This window comes from Mixophyes fleayi, chromosome 4 (assembly GCF_038048845.1).
Source record: "Mixophyes fleayi isolate aMixFle1 chromosome 4, aMixFle1.hap1, whole genome shotgun sequence".
In the NCBI taxonomy this organism is placed as follows: Eukaryota; Metazoa; Chordata; class Amphibia; order Anura; family Limnodynastidae; genus Mixophyes; species Mixophyes fleayi.
This window is the reverse complement of record NC_134405.1, coordinates 45,033,847-45,042,786: the sequence shown is the minus strand read 5'-3', so window position 1 is coordinate 45,042,786 and position 8,940 is coordinate 45,033,847. Positions and strand designations below refer to the sequence as shown.

The 8,940-nt window shown below is 42.8% G+C and overlaps 1 long non-coding RNA gene across 1 annotated transcript; it reads right to left on the bottom strand.

Annotated features, from left to right (window-relative positions):
• Positions 1-7,329: 7,329 nt before the first annotated feature.
• Positions 7,330-7,756, bottom strand: LOC142151329 (uncharacterized). The gene is made up of 2 exons (XR_012691179.1): positions 7,618-7,756; positions 7,330-7,486 (listed from the first exon to the last, which is right to left on the bottom strand). It is a non-coding gene; the product is annotated as an uncharacterized LOC142151329 (long non-coding RNA).
• Positions 7,757-8,940: the final 1,184 nt, after the last annotated feature.

Genomic DNA, 8,940 nt, shown 5'->3' with positions numbered 1-8,940 from the left:
AAACTCAGGATAGGGATTATTGATGATCGTGTGCATACTCAATGTGAGAAAATTTACCAAAACGTTGTTTGTGTTCAAGCTGTTTAACAAAATGGATAATGAGCAGAGAGAGGGGAAAGTAGGATTTGCTCTAATTCACCCAGTCTATGTTTATCATCCTTCCTAAAGGTTTGTTACACTAGGGTCAAAGCACTTTTTTTTTTATCATTCTTCAGCCCCTTGTTTTCTGTGTTTCTCCAGTTTTGAAGTGGTCATAGCCAATATAATCATGATTAGTCACAGCAGCACATAATATTACAGGAAATGATCTATCATCATGATCAACAACATTTATTTATATAGCGCCAGAAAATTCCGTTGTGCTTTACAATTGGGAACAAACACAGTAATAGAACAATACTGGGTAATACATACAGACAGAGAGGTAAGAGAACCCTGCTCGCAAGCTTACAATCTATGGGACAATGGGAGTCTGACACATATTACATATTGTTCCAGCCAGCAAGCAAAGGTAAAAGTGCTTAGTGGGCTTCATTGTCCAGTCACACAGTAAGGTTGGTCACAGGGTTGTTGTCTTATGTGAATTGTGTAGAGGGTGGTTTAGGAATATTATAAGCTTGTCTGAAGAGGCGGGTTTTCAGAGAACGTTTGAAGACTAGAGGAAAGTCTTATTGGGCGAGGGAGTCGGTGCAGCCTGAAAAAAATCCTGTAATCGGGAATGGGAGGATGTGATGAGAGTGGAAGAGAGATGCAGATCTTGTGCAAAATCGAGGTGTCAAGTTATTTTGAGACTAGAGAGATGTATGTTGGTGCAATATTGTTGATGGCCTTGTAAGTTAGTAGAAGATATATATTAGATTATTATATTTTGTTTTAGATTCTTTGAAAAACAAGCAACCAATGTAGAGACTGACACTTGTGTAGTTTAGTTGATGGAGACAGGGCTGTGTGCGACAGGGGCAGGAAGCCACAGACTTGTAGAATGCCAACTAGTAGTGGTGTGAGGCACCTGATAAACTAAGGGGGGTGTGATGAGACATATATCTATATTCTATATGAAGCATAATGCAGTTTAACATACATTTGTATATACATTGTATTTTTTTCAAGGGATTGACCACTTCTGTGAAGTTCTGTCTCCACTCTCTTTGCACCTCCACGTGCTTAAATTCTCAAAAGACAGAGTGAGATATGAGCAGACTAAAAGCACCTGTGTGCACCCTATGACTGCTCGTGTGTAATGTTCTCCATAGAGATCAATGACGCCTACCGTGAGTTCAGTCTAAGCTGCGTTTACAGTACATTGGATTTCACTTCAGCTCAGCAGGCTCTGTGCATATAGAGAAAGATACAGGCAACAGAGAAAGAGGAAGAAAATCATATAGTAACTGAAGTAGTGCCCTGATCCTCATTATTATATGACCCACAAGTAAAAGATCACTAATTTAGACTTTAGCATTGAGAAACATATTTTTTTTTATTGAAAGCCCAAGGTACGTGCGTATAATTCACCCTGTGCATGTGAATCCCACAGTTCAGAAGGGGCTGGTACTTTGATCCCGTCCCTCCTCATCCCCAGGAGACTTAAGGCCCTTCAGGGGGATAAAGGTCTTCAGGCCCGCCTCAAGGTTTGGGTGACCCCCTTTCCCCTAAAGGTAGGCCGAATATTCCCTCAGGAACTGGAGTCCTCTGTCCTCCCTGAAGAGAGCGCCTCCAATGGGCCACGGGAGGATAGCAGCCCATAAGGGTCCAGCACTCACACTCCAAACCGTGACAAAGACATAATACAAACAAAGGTGAAAAAAGTGTGTAAGTGCTATGTGCAATAACTAAAAGGATAAAGAGACGAAAGGCTCCGGCCGCATGGCCGGTCGCTTTAAACATTGTTCTTGCCCGGACAAAAAAGCCAGAGCAATAAATAAAAAGTGTTGCAGGGTTACCGAGTGCATAGTGCTCACTGCATCAATGGAGGTTTCCAGACCTTCCACCGTGCATTTTCAGGTCACCCGTGGCCCTATGGGAACAGGGCACCCTCAGGCTTAAGCAACTCGTCTTGATCAAGGTCATCTGCCTCATCGGGGAGCAGCGGCTCCACCTGATAAGAATAGATACACTTGATCTTAACAAAAAATTCATTAAGATTTTTTTTTTTTTTAATTAACTCTCTTCATTTTGCTACCCCCCAAATGTTGCTACCTAATGCAATTGCCTCAGGTTGATTCCTTATAGGCATACCTCTAGCCAGAGCTAGGTTAAGGAAGTATTCATGTACGCCCAGCTTACTATCTATTCAAGCTCACTTGAATAAAGGTCATCTGGATCCTGCTTAGTAAGTGCTTTATTTTCACCATAAGGTGTCAGGAAAATAAACTTAAAAACCATTATATCAAGTAATAGAACAGATGAAACGTCAGTCAGGACTCCATGAGATTCTATATTTAGCTCAAAATTCAAATTGAGCTTCATAGAACACTTGTAATGTTTCAACATGTTAACTGTCAATGTGCCAAAGTCTTTAAGTGCCCGGCACACAAACCCATGTGTGTGCGCACAGTGGAACCACCATTAAGGCTCCAGAATGATTTGCCAGGAGTCTGACTTCAGGACAAAACATAGTAATGTACTTGGTGCTGACGGAGCAGTCTGAGGCACCTGTACAGTTTATACTGCTGGACCATGGGAATATGTCCATCTGCAGGGGTGGATCCAAAATTATATGCAAGACCAGTCAGAGACGACAAGGTTAGAAGAATGTATATCATGTAAACGGAACAAAACGCTGCATGGTTTGCAGTTATAATAAAATTATAAATATTAAAAGCTGCTGCTGCTTTCTGGTGGAAAAATAAGCATATATTAAAGTTATGACTTGCAGTGCGCTACAAATATAGAGATATTTCTTGGTTATTTAGTTTAACTTTTAGCAGAAAGCCACAGACTGAGTGTGATAATGAGAAGGTGCAGGATCCCCTCTCAGGGAAGGGTAGAGTAAGTGATAACAAGGAGTCTAGGTGCTGTGAGAGATTGTCAGGACGGAGTCCGCGGTTTCCCGTTGATGTCCAGCAGAAAAAAACTACCCCAACATCAGCTATTTATATAGCGCCACTAATTCTGCAGCGCTGTACATAGAACCCATGTCAGTCCCTGTCGCATTGAAGCTTACAGTGTAAATTCCCTAACATACACACACAGACCGAGAGAGACTAAGGTTAACTTATATATCAGCCAATTAACCCACTAGTATATTTTTGGAGTGTGGGAGGAAACCGGAGCATCCAGAGGAAACCCACGCAAACACAGGGAGAACATAGAAACTCCACACAGATAAAGCCATGGTCGGGAATCATGACCCCAGTGCTGTGAGGCAGAGGTGCTAACCACTAAGGCACTGTGCTGCCTGTCCCCAGACCAGGAGTCAGCGATTACCAACATCACTCTAATAACTCTGGGAATCACTACATCCAGATAAGTGGTACCACTTTGCCCTACTTGCAGGGACGGAACTCCGCATCTCAGGGCCCATTAGCAAAGTTTGTGTAGGGGCCCGGTGATGCCAATGTATTCTCCTGGGTCCTTAGCTTTTTCTGAGCATGCGCAGCTAGCACATGCGCCCACTGTGTGTAAGAGGACTCCAGTCCGCTCTGCTCTTTTCAGAGCTTCGGGAAACAGGAGGGCTGTGGGGGGGTCTCTCACTGGGGCCATGTGGTGGTGGTGGGGGGGCACAGCATCCCTTAGCCACCACATCCCCTGTACCCATGGTAATTCCACCACTGCCTACATGAATAAAGTTAGTAGTCTGGACTCTAACATCTGCCTTCCCTATTTACTACAATAAGCCAGTAGCGTTAGTTGGTTTGTACTTTGGTGAAACAATGTTGTTGTTCTCTGTAAACTAGTAAACCCTTTTGCTGCAGGGAATCTGCTAAGTTTAAATATTGTCTTTCAACCATAAAGCTTGTGATAATATGGAAGGACATCTTCCCAAGGTTCTTAGGAAGGTTCTCAGGACATTTGATTGGACAGTTAGGCGGACACAGATTTTGGCACTTTTACAATTTGTTTATTATCCAAAATAAAAGTTCAAGGATACAATAAATTAATCAGGTTTAATTAGAAAACTTAACTTCTCAGTATAATGAATACTTACGCACTTGAGATTTCTGCTACCAGATGAGATGTAGTTCGCCATCCACAATCCAATGGACAAATTGAAAGAGAGTCGATCAGATCATACAGCGATTCCTACGAATGTATGTAATCCATCACAATAATAACTGGTTGGTCCTGGACACAGCAACCTAACCCAGGATCCTACGGCCAAATCCACTTCACTGACTGTGGAAATAAAATTGTGTTCATTGTTTGAAAACAATGAACACAATTACTCACCTCTTGATGATCATCAAGCGTATAAACTATAATTGATATATACACAGTGACTCAAGGTATACCATTATATATTTTACTGTTTGTTGATATCTAGTGTTCAGCTATAAATAATTCTATAATAAGCAGACTATGTTTGGATCATAATTTTGCGTGATAGATATTAATCATCAAGCAACAGCGACATGATTGGCACTTTCTCTGCCATTTTAACTGTTATTACAATTAAATAAGATCATCTATGTATATGTGAATTAATGGAGGTTGACTGAATTACTCGGTGCCCTGTGATTTGTTATTGTATTGACGATGGAACTCATCTTAAACTCCCTGAACCTTCATCTGCCTACCCGCTTGGACTTCCTCTTGTGGATTCTGCTGTCACTCATTGTTGACTGTGGCCCTGACTCATGTAACTATTTCCAAGCATGTGAGTGATTACATATTCACTGTATAGTGCTGCATAATGTGACTGCCGCTATATAAATAAATATTAATATTAATAATTAAAAATGATGTCCTTCGTCAAGTTGCTGACATTGATATAATGCTTTCAACCCCGACCTCGGCTCGTTCCACCATACTCTTGTTTACCAGCAGTTGTCTACCGAGACTAGCTTGTGGATGCAACTTGTGGGTTCCTCGAGGCTATGTCCAGTCACATACTTGCAGGGGTACTGGATGAATATTGGAGTCCCCCAGGTTATCCAGCAGCAATAGCTAGCAATATAGTGGACTCACATCTGCACCAGGCATTATTATACCGTTGTCACACTGTCACTGTCTTGCAACAGTAGTTGATACATTGTTGATGTTTTTTTAGGATATATGTTATTTTACACTTGCAATATCCTCACTATTTTCTAATAGTATCTATATTTGTAGCTGTATCATGCACTTATGTTTTACGCAGGGCTGGATTAACCATAGGGCTAACTGGGCTACAGCCCAGGGGCCTCGGGCATACAGGGGGCCATTGAAAGTGCTCAGCAGCAGTATTGATCGGTCGGGTGCTGCTGAGCACTTTCACTGCAGTACTTACCCGGCACGCTGTATTCTCCTTACTGAGGAGATCTCGTGAGTCTCACTCTCACGAGATCTCCTCAGTAAAGAGTGTACAGCGCGCCGGGCAAGGAGGAGAAGGAGGTAAGTGGTGGTGGGGGGGGGGGAGGCGGCTCGGATCACCGGGGGGGGGGGGGGGGGGGGGTTGCTCGGATCACGGGGGGGGGGCTCATGGGGGAATGGAGGCACCCTTAGCCCAGGGGCCTCCATTCCCTTAATCCGGCCCTGGTTTTACGGCAATCATTCATTCCTCGTTACTCCCAGTCATCTATTCTATTTTCAATGCTCATCTTCCCAAGGTTTAATACAATATTCTGAATTCTGTAAAATCATCATTTGTATTTACTATTACACAAAATCAGTCCAGAGACCAGGGACTGGCAGTAAGCTGACGCCCCATTATTATCATCACCTATTTAATCTCTTCCTCATTTTCCCATCTTTTTGTAAAGATACCCTAATATATATATATATATTAGTTTATTCATGAGTTCGATTCCCGACCATGGCCTTATCTGTGTGGAGTTTGTATGTTCTCCCCGTGTTTGCATGGGTTTCCTCCCACAATCCTGAACGATACTAGTAGGTTAATTGGCTGCTATCAAATTGACCCTAGTTAGACTGTAAGTTCCAATGGGGCAGGGACTGATGTGAGTTCTCTGTACAGCGCTACAGCATTAGTGGTGCTAAATAAATAAACGATGATGAGTAATAAAGTACAGGAGATGTAATAATTGAGACCTTGCAGAGTCATGAGATAGGAGAGCAGTGGCGCACGCAGGGGGGGGGTTTCTGAGTCTCCAGAAACCCCCCCTGCGCTAACTAAGTGGCCGCTATAGCTGCACTGTCCTATACAGCAGCCGCGGTGCTGTCAAAGAAGCGTCCGCGGCGGTGCTGTAGTGTATACAGCACCGCCGCGGAGGCTTCTTAGACAGCGCCGCGGCTGCTGTATAGGACAGCGCTGAAGAAACGGAGCAGCTCTCGCGGGGGGTGGGTTTTTTTTGGGTCGGGGGGAACCCCCCCCCCGACAATCCTCCGTTCGCCCCTGGAGAGAGGGCCAAATCCAATTCAGACTCAGTTACAACTCCTCATACTTGTGATGGCAGCAAAGCCTTGGGTAGGCTTGAAAATACAATGATTAGATAGAAGACTGAACCAGATGTTGCAGGGGGAGGGAATGGCTGAGCAATTAGAGCAGCTGACTGATTAAACAGAGGGGATGTTGCAGTGAAATAAACTGACAGAGGTGAGAAGGAAATAAGTTCTGAGTTCAGAACAGAGGGCCTGATTCATTAAGGATCTTAAATGAAGAGGATTCTTATTTCAGTTTCCTGGACAAAACAATGTTACAATGCAAGAGTGCAAATGAGTGTTCTGTTTTGCACATAAGTTAAATACTGCCTGTTTTTTCATGTAGCACACAAATACTTGATGGCTTATTTGTACACTGAAATTTAAAGTTGATATTTGTGTGCTACATGAAAAAACAGGCAGTATTTAACTTATGTGCAAAACAGAACACCCCTTGCAATGTAACATGGTTTTGTCCAGGAGACTGAAATAAGAATCCTCTTCATTTAAGATCCTTAATGAATCAGGCCCAGAGTTCTTGAGATGTGAAGCTTTGCAGCCAGGGAAGGATAGAAACTTCAGGAGTGAAATATGGAGTTGCAGGTGAATGCTGAATATTGTCCTTGTGTAGCTGTGTTTTCTGGTAGAATGTTCCCCTTCTGTTCTCCTTTTGTTCAAGTCTTGTATAATTCTTACTTTGCTATTTGAAATGATGTGTACACTTGAAACAAACAAACAAACTCAGGCTGACACAGCCTCTGTCTGTTCAATAAGTGAATTAACCCCCACTAATAGCATATGGGGGTAGTATGAATATTTAATTATTTAATGATGAGGACATCATGTATACTGCACATATATTGCACTACAAGTGCCAGCATGCACTTATATGGGCAAGGAACTTATAGACTGACGACGCTGCATCATCTTCCATCACCGCTACCAATTATCCAAATGTTGGTGGAAACTGTGGAGCACAATTGGAGTTTATATTGATGGTGACAATGTTACACTCACAGACACATCGGTAAGCTATGGATAGATAGATAGATAGATAGATATAGATAGATAGATAGATAGATAGACAGACAGACTCACACAGAAATAAATATACAACTCCCCCGTCTGTTCAGGTTAGCAGCGGTCCCTCTAAGATGCCAGCTGTGCGCCATCTCTGGACATCTGGTTTGTAGTAGGGAGCTGATTTTAGAGGTGGAGATTAGACCACGGAGTAAACACTACATACTGAAAAGAGAGAAGTATGTGAGGAATTTAACCCCCTGGTGAAGTCCTGATAACCTCTACTATATAGCGGTCCTTCTCTTCTGTGTGTGTGTGTGTGTGTGTGTGTGTGTGTGTGTGTGTGTGTGTGTGTACCAATGCAGAATAAATGTGAGGAAGACTTAGGAATGACTGTGGGTCTTAATCATTATTACAACTAATATATACATCTCTATGAAGTAGTAGATAGCATGCCACCCAAGTTTCCTATTATGTTTGGCTGCTAAAATGTGTTGTTAGAAAACGCTCCGTTACTATTCCAACTCTGGCACGGTAACACCTATATACTAATGACTTAGTTCCTGGATACACAATAGTGTTTTATTTTTCTTTTCATTTAGTCCAAAGAAACCTATTGATCATACTTGCCAACTCTCTCAGAATGTTCGGAAGACTCCCGGACTCCCGGGAGAGCAGGCAATTCTCCCGCATCCGGCAAATACCTGGCCAAAATTCACAGTGAATCGCGTCATTTTGCACCAACCTCCCCCCGCATCTAAACATTATTTTCGCAACGGGGCCAAAATGACGCAAATGACTACAACCCGCCCCCCCCCGCCCTCTGGTCACGCCCCCTGTCCGGGATCTCCAGGACTGAAGTGTTGAGTATGCTATTGATGAAAGCACAAATAATTCACACAACTATGTAAGTTTTTTTTGATAAAGTGTGAATAAATATATATATATATATATATATATATATATATATATATATATATATAACTTTTTTTGTAAGAAAAAGGTGCTGGAACACACATCATGTAGTCAATCACTGTACACACACCACACACGTGAGTGGTGTAACGAAACATAACGGTCGCCGCCCGCAGTAAGCACTCGGCGTGCAACCACACAACCAATCACAAGCCGAGCAGTGCCATCACAACCAGCGCGGACAATGTACGCATGCATCGGACTCCACTAACAAGCAGCCTGCATGCACCGTTTTAATGATTTTGCCGCTGACCTGCTACATCCGACGGCAATTCAAGTCCACGTGGACCAAACATCAAATGTTTGGTGCTTTAAACACAATGGGGGTGAGTTACTAACAGGGCAATTTTTCTGTAACCCATAGCAACTAATCAACAATAAATTATGATTGGTACAGTTGGACTAATGAATGCAAATGTATGATTG